At 35.9% G+C, this 15,342-nt stretch overlaps 1 protein-coding gene across 10 annotated transcripts in view; it reads right to left on the bottom strand.

The window, feature by feature from the left end:
- PARD3 (par-3 family cell polarity regulator) overlaps window positions 1–15,342 on the bottom strand; it is a 666,051-nt gene that overhangs the window by 292,930 nt on the left and 357,779 nt on the right. The gene's annotated exons all lie outside the window — the stretch shown is intronic.

The raw sequence follows: 15,342 nt of genomic DNA on the forward strand, positions 1-15,342 counted from the left end.
GAGAATTGTTATCAAAATGCACTGCTAGAGTTTAACAGCAAGTATGAAATGACATGGAAGAAAATCCATATTAAGGTAAATAAGGTTTTAAAATGTTACACAACATAAATGCATAAAATAAAGAGGTAACGCACAATTTGTTGACTAATGAATCTAGTCCGGTCATTCGGCAGCTTACTAAAGGACTTAAATAAAGAGATACATTCAACTTCAATGCTAGTTAATTTAAAAAGAATAAGTTAAAAGTTGTAACAGGTACTGCATCTGCTTCTGAATTTCTTTCCCATTTATTCTCTCCAAGGTTGTTTTCTGAAAAGCTCCCATAAATATAAGGGGAAACTAACTAATTATACAGAGGAAACAGTGAAAAATGATTATCCTAAAAGTGCTGTCAAATGCACTAAGTGATCAAACCGAAAAGAACTGGGGAAATACACCTATATATAAAATCTCTTTCAGATTTGAGGCAATCTAAGCTGTAACATGTAATAACAGTAGGTAAAATAATATCACAGAAATATGATGTTTTAATTTGACAGAGTCCCTTTAAAATATTTAGGGCCAAATGTTGGACAAATTTATGTCTCATGTGATTTCACTAAATTAAATGAGGTTTAAATTGGTGCAGTGTTTGCATCCCAGTCTTGCAAACCCTTCTACACATACATAATCCCATTGAAGTCAGTATGGATTCTTTTCCTGAATAAGATTCTGCAGGATCTGGCTCTTCGCCATTAAATTATAGATAGATTTTTTTTGCAAGTGTATTTCAGTTACTGAAATAATGGAATTACTAATGCCAACAATGCCAACTAATCTCACATAACAATGCATTACTCCTGAACAAAGTACAGAGAGTTTTATATATTGTTTACCACAGAACTCCATTAACAGAATTGAGAGGTATTTATGGCTTCAAAGAATGAAAAAAAGCTCTGTTAATTGATTGATTTTACTTTCCGGAAGTGCAAATTAAAAATACATATATTATTCACTGTGCCTATAATTTTTAATGTCAGAATTGGGAATAGAGTACTTCCAAATTTAGACCAACGTAATTAAAGGACTTCCATCAGGAAAAGAGAATCAAAAGCATTTTTATAACTATGTGATTCAATAGAAATTTTTTATTTTAATTACCCATGTGACCAAACAGAAGTATTATATTGTAATCAGCACAATTCAAAGCACGGATTTAAATTCTATTGGCAGAGGCATCAATCAGCAAAATGGTAAGTGATGGGTTATGGTTCAGCACACAGAGTCAGACAATATATTAAATTATTGAAGAGATATTAAAGCAAGGCAGAGGCATTCAGTAATGTCCAATTGACATTTTGTCTGAGAGTCTGCAAAAATCAGAGGCTGGATGCACTGAGCTTCTCTGAGTCGTAGGTATGCTTTGTGCATCCTGGATAGCAGGGCACTGCTTGAAGCCAAGCTACTTGAAGATTGATGATCCTATGTTTTGAGAGGCTATAATATGCACTTCTTAGTCATCTATCTCTCAAGCACCAGGCAAGTAACACATTTCAAAGGTTAACCAGCATCTTGAACCCGCCTAGAACTGCTTTATGAATGTAAACAAGAACTCCAAACCAGATATTTTCTATACAGAAAAAGCTGTTTATAAATCAATTGTAAAGGATAACTACAATGTAAGTCACAAATACGCAGTAACAAGTTTTACCTTTTTTCAGATTTATTGGTCTTAATGAAAACTGCAACTATATATCAGAATATGGTAAATTTTATACAACTGAAAATAATACTAAGGATCAGAGACATTATTTACAATTACAGGTGGTGTACAACAATGTATACATTGTGGAATGCAGAGTTGCTTTAAACATGCAAAAAACAGGACATTTAGATTTGTTCCTCACATAAACAGTATCTCCTCCCCAGATTTGATATATAGTGTCATAGCACATGGTGTTAAAATTAATGTCTTATGCATGTCTGCAATGTAGCAGAGTCAGTTACTGTAGGAATCATCTCTCTGAATTTCAGGCATGCACAGACATGCGCTCTACACAGGTATGTGGAGTCACACACACCAACAGTCAGCTGCTTTTATTTCACTTTGTGCGGCTCTTGGTGATGCTTATATATATCTGGAGCTGTGTAAGGTGATAAATTTAAATGTGATATAATTATCAACCCATAGTCTAAATAAACCCAGTAAGTAAGGGAACATTTAAGATGCAAGCATCACTCACCAAAATAGAGATAACCACATGTGATCTTAGTATTATTATCTACCGTGTCCTTCTCTCTCAGCCCCTCCTTTTAGTTTGCCAGATCGTTTGTTGTTTGTTCATTTAGATCTAAATCCACCAAACTGAAGCGCACACAACTTTACTCACATGAGGAGTCCCGTTACAGTCCCTGGTACTTTTCACAAGGATAAAGCTATACACATGCTTCAGTGTTTGTAGAATTGAGGATCTTATATTGAAAGTTTTCTAGACAAACACTCTACCTTTATCTGGTTTATAAACAGCCATGAATGTTTATGGTTCTCTGTAACCTTCATCATCATCAGTGAAAGACAATATGCTCAACATACGCAATACATGTCTTTGAAACACACCTTCATTCTTTCTCTCATTTCTACTCCACACATGGAAACGGGACATTCCTTAGTGAACACGATAAGTTTGTACATTTGAAACAAAAGAGCTTTTCAGTTAGCCAAGCACAAGAAAAAATATCAAGAAACCGAACTTGGATAACTCATGGAGAATAGAATGCTTGGGTTTTGTTTTTTTTTTTAAATCAAAAAGTTACCATCTGATATAGGTGCTTAGACAGAAAGTGTATTCTTAATGCTAGCTACAGCACTACTACCACAATGCCATAATCAACAGATGCATCCTTTAAAAAAAAATTATTTAATACTGCAGTAATCAGGAACGCTTTTTCTTCCAATATAACACAGATTTTGATATACATGGAACCAAATGTACAGTAAATTGGACACCTGCAGAAGCATGTAACTTGAAATTCTGATGTACTAAGCAAACTAAATAACTGTGAAAATCTCTGCATCAAGCAATTATTTCTTTATTTGGAAAGTAGTTTTCTTCCTGAAAGGCAAAATCCACCTGTATGTGCTATTACTGAGGTAAACTAAGGAGAAGGCACATTACATTTAGTGGGTCAAGAAAGTTACAGAAATACATTTAGTGGGTCAAGAAAGTTACAGAAACCCAGCTTCTGATATTCTCTTTGAAGCATGTTTCCCATGAAAACATATTTGTACGAAGTGCAAGACAAACCTTCTATTTAGTACCACTAGTAAAATATTATACATATAACACCAATATGCTACATCAAAAGAATAAGCATTTCAGTGTAATTAAGAAACAATATGGTAAAAACTTTGTGGAGTGACAGTAATAATTTTTTTGTGACCCAGTTAAAAAATTTTAAAACTTGTGACCCAGAGTTAACTGGATAGCCTTGATTGCTTTCAGATACATTATGTGCAATTGCTCTTAATCGTGTGAAATCAATTAATACGCTTGTGCATATGTAGGCAATAGCAGATTCTTTCAAAGCATGTGGTTATAGATCTGCACTCATGAATCAAGCCCCTAAATATGGAAACATAGCACTTTTTCAGAAAAGTAATTATTTTTCTATCATTATTGTACTAAATTTTATAATAAAACTAACTACTCAAACACTGAAAATCAGCTAAGTTGACCAAACTGGGCATTTTAAATTCTGGGGAATCTTAATGGATGAATACAAGAGGGGATCCAGTCACTGAAACTGCATGGTAAAATATTTCAATAATTCTATTTACACAGCTTAAGTAATTATTACACACACAAAAACTACATTAAAAGAACAATGAAGTTACAAAGTCAAGCACTCAAAAGTCAGGAAATACCAGCATTAAGGTTGCCTGTGCAACCTCAATTCAGACCGTTTGTGCTTATACTTTATGATACAGTCTTTAATTACATGATCACATTCTCTTGTTTTCATGGGACCCTTGCCTCATTCAATGCACAGCATAGACCTGTCCTGGGGATGCATCAGGGTTGTGTACTGAAGGAGGCAGTGATCTATAGGACCTCTGCTTCATTTGTTGAAGAAGTTGATAAGAGTGTAATGAACAAGACAGGGGACTTCAGGATGAAAAAGGATGGCCTTGTGATTAAGGTAGTAGAATGCTGTCCTGAAGAAGTATATTCTATCCCTGCCTCTGCCATCTGATGTTACTCAAGTCACTTAAACCTGGGGTCTAAGATGCAGAAATGCTGAGCCCTCACAGCTGCAACAGAAGTCAATGGGAGCTGTACTTCAAACATATAAAAGTGTGGTATAATGCTCACCCTGAAAAATCAGGTCCTAGGCATCTCTGAGCACCCAAATTGGTGGGTACTTTTTATCTTAATATTTCTGTGCCTCAGCTACCAGTGTGTGAAATGGAGATACTACCACCTCCCTCCTCTCACTGGGGTGGGGTGTTGCAAACTTTGTATTATTTAAAATCTCCAGCAGGAGTGCCAGAACATCCTCCACCTCACCTCTTCCACTCGAGGCCCCACCTTTGCCCCTCAAGCCCTGCCCCCATCGCTCACTGCTCTTCCCTTCTCCTCACCCTCATCCAGGTTGGGCGGGAGCTGCAGCTGACACAAGTAGGAGGCTGTCCTGGCTGAGTAGGGGCTGGCACAGGTGACGATCCGGTGCCTCCCCACCTCCCCGACCTGTGGTGACCAGACACTGTCAGGTCCCCTTTTCTACCAGACTTTACGGCTGAACACTGGGCACCCTGGCTACCTTGTATTGTGAAAACAAATTAATTAAAGTTTGTGAAGCACTCAGACACGATAGGGATGAGTGTCACAGAAAAGCCCATGAGAAAATTAATAATTCTGTCTTCAGAGCAGGATTTGAATAGCATGCAGTAAATAAGGCATGAGACCACAGATTGAACAAGGGGAAAAAATATTGAATAGCTATTCAGTAAGGGAGCACCACCCATGCAGTGCACTGAATGAGGCAGAGGTCCTATGAAAAAATTGTATGTGATGATTAGGGCTGTCAAGCGATTAAAAAAATTAATCGTGATTAATTGTGCTGTTAAACACTAATTGAATACCATTTATTTAAATATTTTGGATGTTTTCTACATTTTCAAATATATTGATTTCAATTACAACAGAATACAAAGTATACAGTGCTCACTTAATATTTATTTTTATTACAAATATTTGCACTGTAAAAAACAAAAGAAATAGTATTTTTCAATTCAGCTAATACAAGTATTGTTGTGCAATTACTTTATCATGAAAGTTGAACTTACAAATGTAGAAATATATACAAAAAAATCCTGCATTCAAAAACAAAACAATGTAAAACTTTAGAGCCTCCATTCAGTCCTTCTTCTTGTTCAGCCAATCGTTCAAACAAGTTTGTTTATATTTGCAGGAGATAATGCTGCCCACTTCTTGTTTACAATGTCACCTGAAAGTAAGAACAGGCATACACATGGCACTGTAGTAGCTGGCGTCATGAGATATTTATGTGCCAGATGTAGTAAAGATTCATATGTCCCTTCATGCTTCAACCACCATTCCAGAGGACAGGCATCCATGCTGATGACAGGTTCCGCTCGATAACAATCTAAAGCAGTGCAGACTAATGCATTTTCATTTTCATCATCATTAGTCAGATGCCACCAGCAGAAGGTTGGTTTTCTTTTTTGATGGTTCAGGTTCTGTAGTTTCCACATCGGAGTGTTACTCTTAAGACTTCTGAAAACATGTTCCACACCTCATCCCTCTCAGATTTTGGAAGGCATCTCAGATTCTTAAACCTTGGATTGAGTGCTGTAGCTATCTTTAGAAATCACACATTGGTACCTTCTTTGTGTTTTGTCAAATCTGCAGTGAAAGTGTTCTTAAAACGAACGTGCTGGGTCATCATGAGACTGCTATAACATGAAATATATGGCAGAATGCAGGTAAAACAGAACAGGAGTCATACAGTTCTCCCCCAAGGTGTTCAGTCACAAATTTAATTAACACATTGATTTTTAACAACCGTAATCAGCACAAACGCATGTCCTCTGGAATGGTGGCTGAAGCATGAAGGGGGATAGGAATGTTTAGCATATCTGGCACGTAAATACCTTGCACTGCTTGCACTTCAAAAAATACTTGCACTTCAAAAAAGCCACGTGAATGCCTGGTGACATTGTAAATAAGAAGCAGGCAGCATGATCTTCAATAAATATTAACAAACTTGTTTCTCTGAGCGATTGGCTGCACAAAATGTAGGACTGAGTGGACTTGTAGGCTCAAAAGTTTTACATTGTTTTGTTTTTGAGTGCCGTTAGGTAACAAAAAAAAATCTTCATTTGTAAGTTGCACTTTCAGGATAAAGTAATTGAACTACAATACTTGTATGAGGTGAATTGAAAAATATTATTTCTTTTGTCATTTTTATAGTGCAAATATTTGTAATAAAAAAAATAAAGTGAGCACTGTACACTTTGTATTCTGTGTTGTAATTGAAATCAATATATTTGAACATGTAGAAAAAGTCCAAAAATATTTAATAAATTTCAGTTGATAGTCTATTGTTTAACAGTGCGATTAAAACTGCGATTAATCACGATTAATTTTTTGAGTTAATCATCTGAGTTAACTGCGATTAACTGACAGACCTAGGGATGATATAATTAAAGACTATCATAATGCATATATTCAAGGATGCTAAATTAAGGATGCACAGGCCAACTTAATTCAGGCATTTCCTAACTTTTGAGCACGTTACTTTGAACTTGATGTTCTTTAATTTTTTTCCATGTAGTAAATATTGAGCACACAGGAGAGAGAGACTCCTTGCTCACAGTTCCAGTGTTTAGCCCAGGGGCATCAGGGAGCAGTTATTACAGACAAAGTCCGGCTTCTGCCCTGTAGTCCTGGGATGGAGGGTGCAGTCCCATCTATAATACAGTACCAATAAGCATAATATTAATGCATGATGGGTCCATCCACCATATGCATGTCTAAAAATAACCTTTTTGATATACTGATTTCAACATATTGGAAAGATTAATCAAACTTATTTTTATGGCATTCGTTCTTGTAATATAATGAAATGAAGTAGTATAAATGATCTAAAACAAGAACCATGACGTGGAATACTCATAACAGAAGGTGAAGTGTTCTACTAACAGATTTCACTGCAGAGGAGAACAGACTGTCATTAAAAATAATTCTTAAAATATTGCACAGAAGCAAATTTTATTTCAGCTGGTAAACACAAAGTAAACATTTTGTTTCCATTACTAAAATAACCCTACTACTCTAATCCTTATTCCCCAATTTTGTGCTGTTGTGCTTAAGTGTAATGATTATTTTGCTTATAACAGGTGAGAGATGCTGTATTGGCTATTAAATTCTGAGCAGTGTTTTATAAATGTTTGTGTGGACCCCTACGACATGAAGTAGCTTCTTTCTCTTTATGATCAGGTTTGGTGGGAAACAGCTCTTTACAGACCTTTTTCCAGTATCTTAACTTGCACAAGTACACTAGCCTCAAGCTTTCGTGCTAATGTTCTCACTTCCTGATTAACTGCTGAATCTCCAGAGAAGAACAATTTTCAAATCTGAATGGTTACAAAGATAACATGAAAAATGGAAGCTCTTGAATAAACACAGAAACAAAACAAAAAATACAAATTCTCTTTCACAATTAGAAAGGTGCTTTTTTTGCAATCCATATTAGGCACACAGATGTCATTGGTGATGGGCAGAAAATAAGAAACCAAAGAGACCCTAAATTAAAACCTCACACGCTCCCACCACCAACCCGCCCCCCCCCCCCCAAACCAGCCAATAGTTATTTTTGTTAGTTTATATCCTTCATTAATCCCAGATTACTTTTTATTTGTCAGCTTTCACAGGGGAAATAAGCTGCACCACAGAAAGGACTGTTGCAGCAGGTATGAAGTCTCTGCATGCCTGAAAGCTCCAGGAGGAAGACCAAACTGTGACTGAATGGCACAATCTAGACCTATATTTGTCCTCTGATCATATATACTAGAACCCCAGTATCCTGAAGGTCACAATTTATGACATTTCACCGGTAATCGCTGTGGACCTATTCTCTAATGTGTATGTTGTATAGCACCTCATCACACATTTAGCCATACTGACTTCAATGGCACCCATCGTAAGTATTGCTCAGGCACATTATCAGCTACCCCTCTTGAGGCAGCAGTCACGGAGAAAGAGGGTTTGAATATACAGTACTGGACTGTACTGTGGTTGTCACTAAATTCCAGTAGAACCTCAGCGTAGAAATAAACAAACATAGTAGAACCTCAGAGTTATAAACACCTTGGGAATGGAGGTTGTTTATAACTCTGAACAAAGTGTTATGGTTGTTCTTTCAAAAGTTTACAACTGCACATTGACTTAATACAGCTTTGAAACTATGCAGAAGCAAAATGCTGCTTTCCTTTTATATGTTACATTTAGCCACAGTATTGCACTTTTTTCTTCTTCTTTTTTTTTTTTTTTTTTTGGTATTCTCTGCTTCTGCCTGATTGCGTACTTCTGGCTCCAAATGAGGTATACAGTTGAGTGAGTTTGTAACTCTGAGGTTCTACTGTACCAAAGATTTAAGTTTGGCAGGTTACACCAGATATTTTCGTATTTGAGAATTTGATTTGTGGCTGTGTTGCCAATTCTGCTACTTAAGACAAAAGATTGCCTCGGAGAAAAAACAGGATGTTAATTTGGTTTTGTTTGTTTGTTTCATTAAGAAATGTTATAAAAGAGCTTTATAATGAAAAAGTAGGTGTTCACTAAAAACATGTGGCAAGAATCTTTATTTTTTTATGGTGAACTATTAAAAATGTAATTTCTGGAGAGTTTTGTTGGCTCTGAGGTTTTTCCTCTCACCTCAGGACAAGCGAGAGTTTGTAAAGGAAAGAGTAGTAGCTAGGTGTCTTGGGACTTATTCAGTGTGATCCTTTCAAAGGACAAATGTATAGGTAATTTCTCATTGTCTTAGTTGTGAGTGTTTCCCACATACCTCTGTATATGTGAGGAAGACAATACTGAAGTGAGATCTTCTTCACATCACATTCAGAAACTTATTAACCAGAAAATGCAGCACAGCCTTAGTAAGACGAAAATCAACTCATAAAAACCTGCTCCAAAAGAACAAGCTATAGTGCCAGGAAAAAAAAACAAACCTTTGTTTTAACTACATATAACACAAAAGAAACCTACATATACACAACCTGGAATGCATGACAAGAGACTTGGAGATGTCCCAAGTAACTAGAAACAGCTGGACTTCTCAGCTCGTTAATAGACCTTGCAGAATAGACACATTGAATGTGATCTGCCTGTACTTTTATCAAATGCTATTGCATAGTAAAGTCATGTAATCAGCTTCATGGGGTTGCCTTGCGGATCTCATGTGGCAGAACCAATTTCAGGTTAGCTATTGTTGCTGACATATCTCTAATAGATGGGGCTTTAACACTGACCTTAACATGACAGCTTGCCAAAGAGCTACAACAAAAAACGCAGTAAGACTCAGATGCACACTGGCCTAAAGTGTTTGTGTCAATAGAAATACACACTTAATAGACTTTCTAATAGTCTTTGCTCACCAGTGAAGAGAGAACACTGCAAAATAAGAGACTCCATAAAGCTCTAATATTCTCAGCAAATCTGCAATGGAGTGAGCTAAGGGTAGAAATAATAGAAAGATTAATATGCAGCTCCTTCACTGCTTTCCAAAGCAATGCTAGTTATAAAGTGTAAGTAAATTTGAATAGTCATGGTAATATATTGTAAAATATATTAGTCACTAAGGGCCAAATTGTGATACCCTTTCACACACTGAATAGCACTTTATGGCATTAGTAGTCCCACTGACTTCAATGTGACTACTCATGGTGAAAAGTGCTATTCACCCTGAGTAAGTGTATTGCAATCTGATCCTTAGTGATTGTATGATCCAGGATTATTGAAAAAGAAGACAAGAACTAAATGGATAAAAAGAGTGAAATACAATCTCACCCCTGCAGATGCTTCTGCCAGTTCAGGTGTGAGGCATATTTGAAAGGATCATTCTAGCGTCACTCCCCCACTGTTCATAAAACAGGAACACCAGAGCTCTCAATATTCAGCAGCAATTTGTTTCCTAATAATTGTAATGCAAATAGTGTTAGAAATTACATGCCTGATACCTCACTGCCCTGTACCTTCAATACTCATTTATTCTTATGTGGCATCTCCATTATTGGAGGTTTGCAACTATGGTATTCCATTCTGTATAATCCTCTGCTAATCTCTTTGTGGATTAATAGTCCTTTTGATACATCCAAGATACCGCATCATGCATCCAAGATCTTCTTTTTCTACTTCCTGTTCCACTGCCATAAACTTGTGTCACCCGCTGATCCTCTTAAAATGCATCCTCAAATCGTAACATTCTTTTCATAAGCTCTCTGAACTAGTATTTGCATAGTTCCAATCATCTCCAGCGCTTTTTCATTGGTTACAAGGTCTATTTATGATATTTTCAGAATTCTTGTTACACCATAATTTGCTGTTTCTTTATTATTAATTATCTGAATGTACACATGCCTTAGCCGTAATTTAACACAAACTAAATGTAAGTTTTCAAGAACTTAGTCTTCAGATTTATATCCCTTCTCATCAGACGTTATTCGTCTAGAATGTCTTTCACTCTTCCTATTGTGGTGCTGACTTCAGTATCCAATTCTGCATCTGCTGTAATGATGTTTCCTGAATAGCAATAATTTCTCACTTGCGATATAGCCATGTAAGTCACTGGTATCTTGCAAGTTTTCAGGATCCCACCATACAACCACAGATTTGGTCTTGTCCACACTCAACTGTATACCATATGCTTTGTCATATTCATATATAATCTCCTCTATCATCATCAGACCTTCTTTGGAATCAGCCAACAAACTGTGTCATCTCCATAGCAAATGTTATTCACCCATTTTCCATTAATCTTAACACCTTGTATACTCATTAATACGTTCTTGTGTCCTCATTCACAAACTGCAAAGTAAGTGTAAAATGTGCCCAAATCAGGCCAATTCTGGGATCAATAATACTGACAAAATGCTGTTTATTAAAGCCTTAAGAAAATAGGTCTTTTGGCCAGAACATGTTGCCACAAAATGCTTTAGCCTAAGTCTGTATCAGATGTGTTTCTTCTTCAGCCATCTGATAACATTTGGGATCCGTGACCTACTTTTTAGCTCTTTTACTGGAAATAATGCAAAATCATTTTTGACACAAAACATCAAGAAAATTAGCTATTATAATTATTTTATGTCAATAACTCACTTGCAGAATAATCCATAACCATAAACAAGTTAAATGGTAAAAAATCTTTTCTTAGGGTTTACATTTATTAGTATAAGCACATTTCAGTGTTGGTAGTGACACCTATTGGTGAGCCCACTACAGTATGTTTTTGAAAAATGATGAGATGACAGATAAGGAATAAGAAAGATGGCATGTAATAGGAAAGTACTGATCTTTATTGTGCTAAATATTTCAAATATATAAAATGCAGCATAAAAAACACTCTCAGCAATTTCCAGTGTATCTAAAGTGCTTTCTAGGAGATCTGATTAATATAAAATTACAGGCAATTCTTTTTCATTATTTCACAACACAAGTATTTATTTTGTGGTATATGTATTAGACCTATGTATAAATATTAACATTCCATCAAATTGATTGGTCACTTGAAAATAAAATGGGCTCATTTCATATAATTACATTGTTGCAGATTTTTATACACTTTCTATTTTTATATAAAGTTCCACAAAACAGTGGATTGTGCTACTTAAATAAATTAAAAACAAAACAAAAAAAACTTTAGCCTTGACCTCAGGATCAAACCTGATCAAACCTCTGGCATTGCACATTCTTGATGTCCAATTTGTAGACTAACATATGGAACCTATCAAGATCTGTCTGTGTTAACTAAATAGTGGGGTCAACATTTAAGACAGACCAATAAAGTTATGTTTTGCTGTTACGAAAACATGGGACAGATTTTTAGATGGATTTAGTTGTGAACATTACACAGGGCTACAGTTACAGTATGGTCTATAATACATTTACCTAGGAAGGTTTAGTTCAAATATCAAGCCTGATATAAATATATATAATGCTTTTACTTTTTGTCCAATAGGGCAATGGAGACACAAGGTCATTTAACTTACCTCAAGGTCACTCAATTATTGCATGTCTCAGAATGAATTAGAACTCAAGCTCCTCGAGTCTAATAATCAGATGACAACTTCCCCAATGACTCATTTGAAAGTTTAAACCAAAATGTTCACATTAGATTAAAAATGTCTGAACTGAAATATTCTGCAAACTATTGTATTAAGACATATTGCTAAACAATTTAACTGCATTCATTTTAGACTTCCAGATCTGCACCTTATTTCAAATCAAAGCATGTATCTAAAAATAAAATAACCCAAACAGTTTCTGTCAGTTGTTGCTGAAAGGTGTTAAAAGCAAGTACAGTTCCTATCAAATATAATGCATTTTATCAATGCAACAAGTAGGCACCACAGCTACTTAAACCCGTCAAACAGTAATATTGGAGAACTTTTGGGGGGAAACACATTTTTTATTTTGATGACAGAACTTTGCAAAATGAGGTTCCTAAATTTGTTAGCTAACATTTTCCCTGCTTGATGTTAAACTAAGCTGGAACTTTGTTACAGGGAACACAGCAAAATCCATGTTTATTTTGTATTAAAATAAATAGTTACAAACTTTTTGTCACATTAATACTTATGAAGAAGAAAGATCTCATTACAATCTCTATAAAAAGGGTTAGTGTGTTCAAGAACCAAAAAGAAAAACATTCAAAAGGGCTTGATGGTAGCTTTGGCAACATTTTTTTTTTTTTAAAGGAAGAAAAACTGTGTTCAAAGCCAGTATTCACACAAGCATAGCGCATATGTTTTCTCTGTGAAGTACAGTACTCGGAAAAAGTAGGTCAAGTTAGGCATGTCCATTAGTTCTCCTATAAATAGACTACTTTGAGTTCATCTTCTCGTAACTAATGCAGAACAACAGAATTTTTAATATTTTTTGCTTCAATCTGACAAAGTTTGTTACTACTATAGTTTAAAAAAAAAAGGGAGGGGGGGCATCTAGTTCCATACATTGAATTGGGACACATTTTCTCTGCAGAAAAACAAATGTATAAGCCTTCACCTATAAGTTTAGAGATCTGAAAGATTTCTGTAGAGATGCATTATATATGAGTTGCGGTGTCTTCTCTTGATACAGAGACCAAGAAAGGGGAAAACAATTGGCATAAATCACTTCACACTTTTGCTGTAACCGTTGCTGCATTATTATTCACCTCAACTTTTAAGGACCATGGCTACATTTTTCCTCATTCTTGAACTAATTTTTTTGAATACAAAATAGCATTTCTTATTTGGGAACCTGAATTTGTCATTATATAAATTTCAAATAGGTCTCATGACTCTTTTATCCTTTTTATTTTAATCTGAAATAGTCCCTAGTTGCCTGATTTGCAGATCTGTATCACTATGCAAGGTTTTCACTGGCTTCAGTTCAGTTTGATCCCCTGGAGTAGTGAATGTAAGAATCAACCCAGAAGTGAGCTAAAAGTGTTGTGTTCTGTTCTCTGTCACTTTGAAAATCACCTTACTCACTCAGGCATTTTAATATCAAAATTCAGGACTGGATATTTTTTTCCATCCCCGCACAGTACTGTTTAGTGATGTCATCAGAAAGCTAATAAAAGTTTGTGATTTTTAAAATTATATTTAAACCACAAAATATATGTTCCAATAATGCAAAGGTACCTAATATTTATGGGTAAGTTGGTGTGGATGTTTTAACTGAGTTTCCCCTCTTAAGGGGGAGAACGTTGAGATAAAAACAACAGACAGGATTCTAAAAACATTTTTCTTTTTGTGCTACTAACCCCAACCCCAATATAATAAAACTGAAGAATTTTTAAAATCCAGTATATTCAGAGATTCATAGCCACTCATATTATGATTTTATTACACTTCATTTTGCTTTGAGTCAAAAAACAGGTCAGTTTTACTCTCTGTTTATAGCCTATTTAACCTGCAGTTCTCGTGCATTACATGACTGTTTGGTTTGAGTTTCTGTCAAGGCAGATTGAAATTTTCATTACTGGTATTAAAAATATCTCATGAGAATTTTGTTTATCTATGTTAGGTACTGTAAATACAAGCACACAAATATACAAGTCCTAAATAATTCAGTGTCCTTTTGAGTTAAATGTATTTCATTCAATTTTAAAATTTTTATAGTTTTTCCTCTTAAGATTCACATTCTAGTCTGCCATCCACTGCACTTTTAACCCTCCCTGTATCCAAAGTCTGTTCCAATTAAGACTCCATGTCAAGACAGTCTCTTGCAAGACACAGACTTTACCTAAGAGGACCAAAAAAGAAATTCTTACTAATTAAAATAGTATAGCATTTTTCATTGTTTTTTGGTCAATTTGTTTTGCTGAATTTAATGTGGGGAAAAAATTCAAGCTTCTCAGTGAATGCTCCATTTGTGAATGCTCCATTTCAACTGCCTACCAGGTTATAACCTGGTCTTTGACAATTTCATTGATTTTTTTAATCAAAAACATTAAATCAAATATTAAAATACAGTAAAACCTGCCTTAGCAACCCCCTCTAAAGAGACACCAACTGTCATGACTTGCAGAGGTCATGGAACTTTTTCCTCTTTCATTTAACTGTGAAGAGTGATCACCTGTCATCTGCAACCAGCAACCACATTTTCTTACTCCTTTCCACGCTGGGTGCCACCAGCAGTTGCTGCTCGCCACTCTGTCTTCCGAGCTAGGTGGTCGGAGAGCAGTGGCTGCTGGCCAGGTGCCCAACTCTAAAGGCAACACCACCAGCAGCAGCAGAGAAGTAAGGGTGGCATGGTATAGTATTGCCAGGCTTACTTCTCTGCTACTGCTGGAACCAGTGCTGCCTTCAGAGTTGAGCACCTGGCCAGCAGCCACCACTCTCCAGGTGCCCAGCTCTGAATGTAGCGCAGCAGCAGAGAAGTAAGGGTGGTAACACCATACCATGCCTTTGAAGAGACCATCTCCTACAAATGACCACTTTTGCTAAATCCCATGAGTGGTAGCTCTTGGCGGGTTTTACTGTAAATAATGCCTAGCACTTCTATAGTTCCTTCCAGCAGAGTGTGGCAAAGTGCTCCACAAACTTCAATGAATTTAGCTTCACAGCACCAC

This window comes from Caretta caretta, chromosome 2, assembly GCF_965140235.1.
Source record: "Caretta caretta isolate rCarCar2 chromosome 2, rCarCar1.hap1, whole genome shotgun sequence".
Classification (NCBI taxonomy): domain Eukaryota; kingdom Metazoa; phylum Chordata; order Testudines; family Cheloniidae; genus Caretta; species Caretta caretta.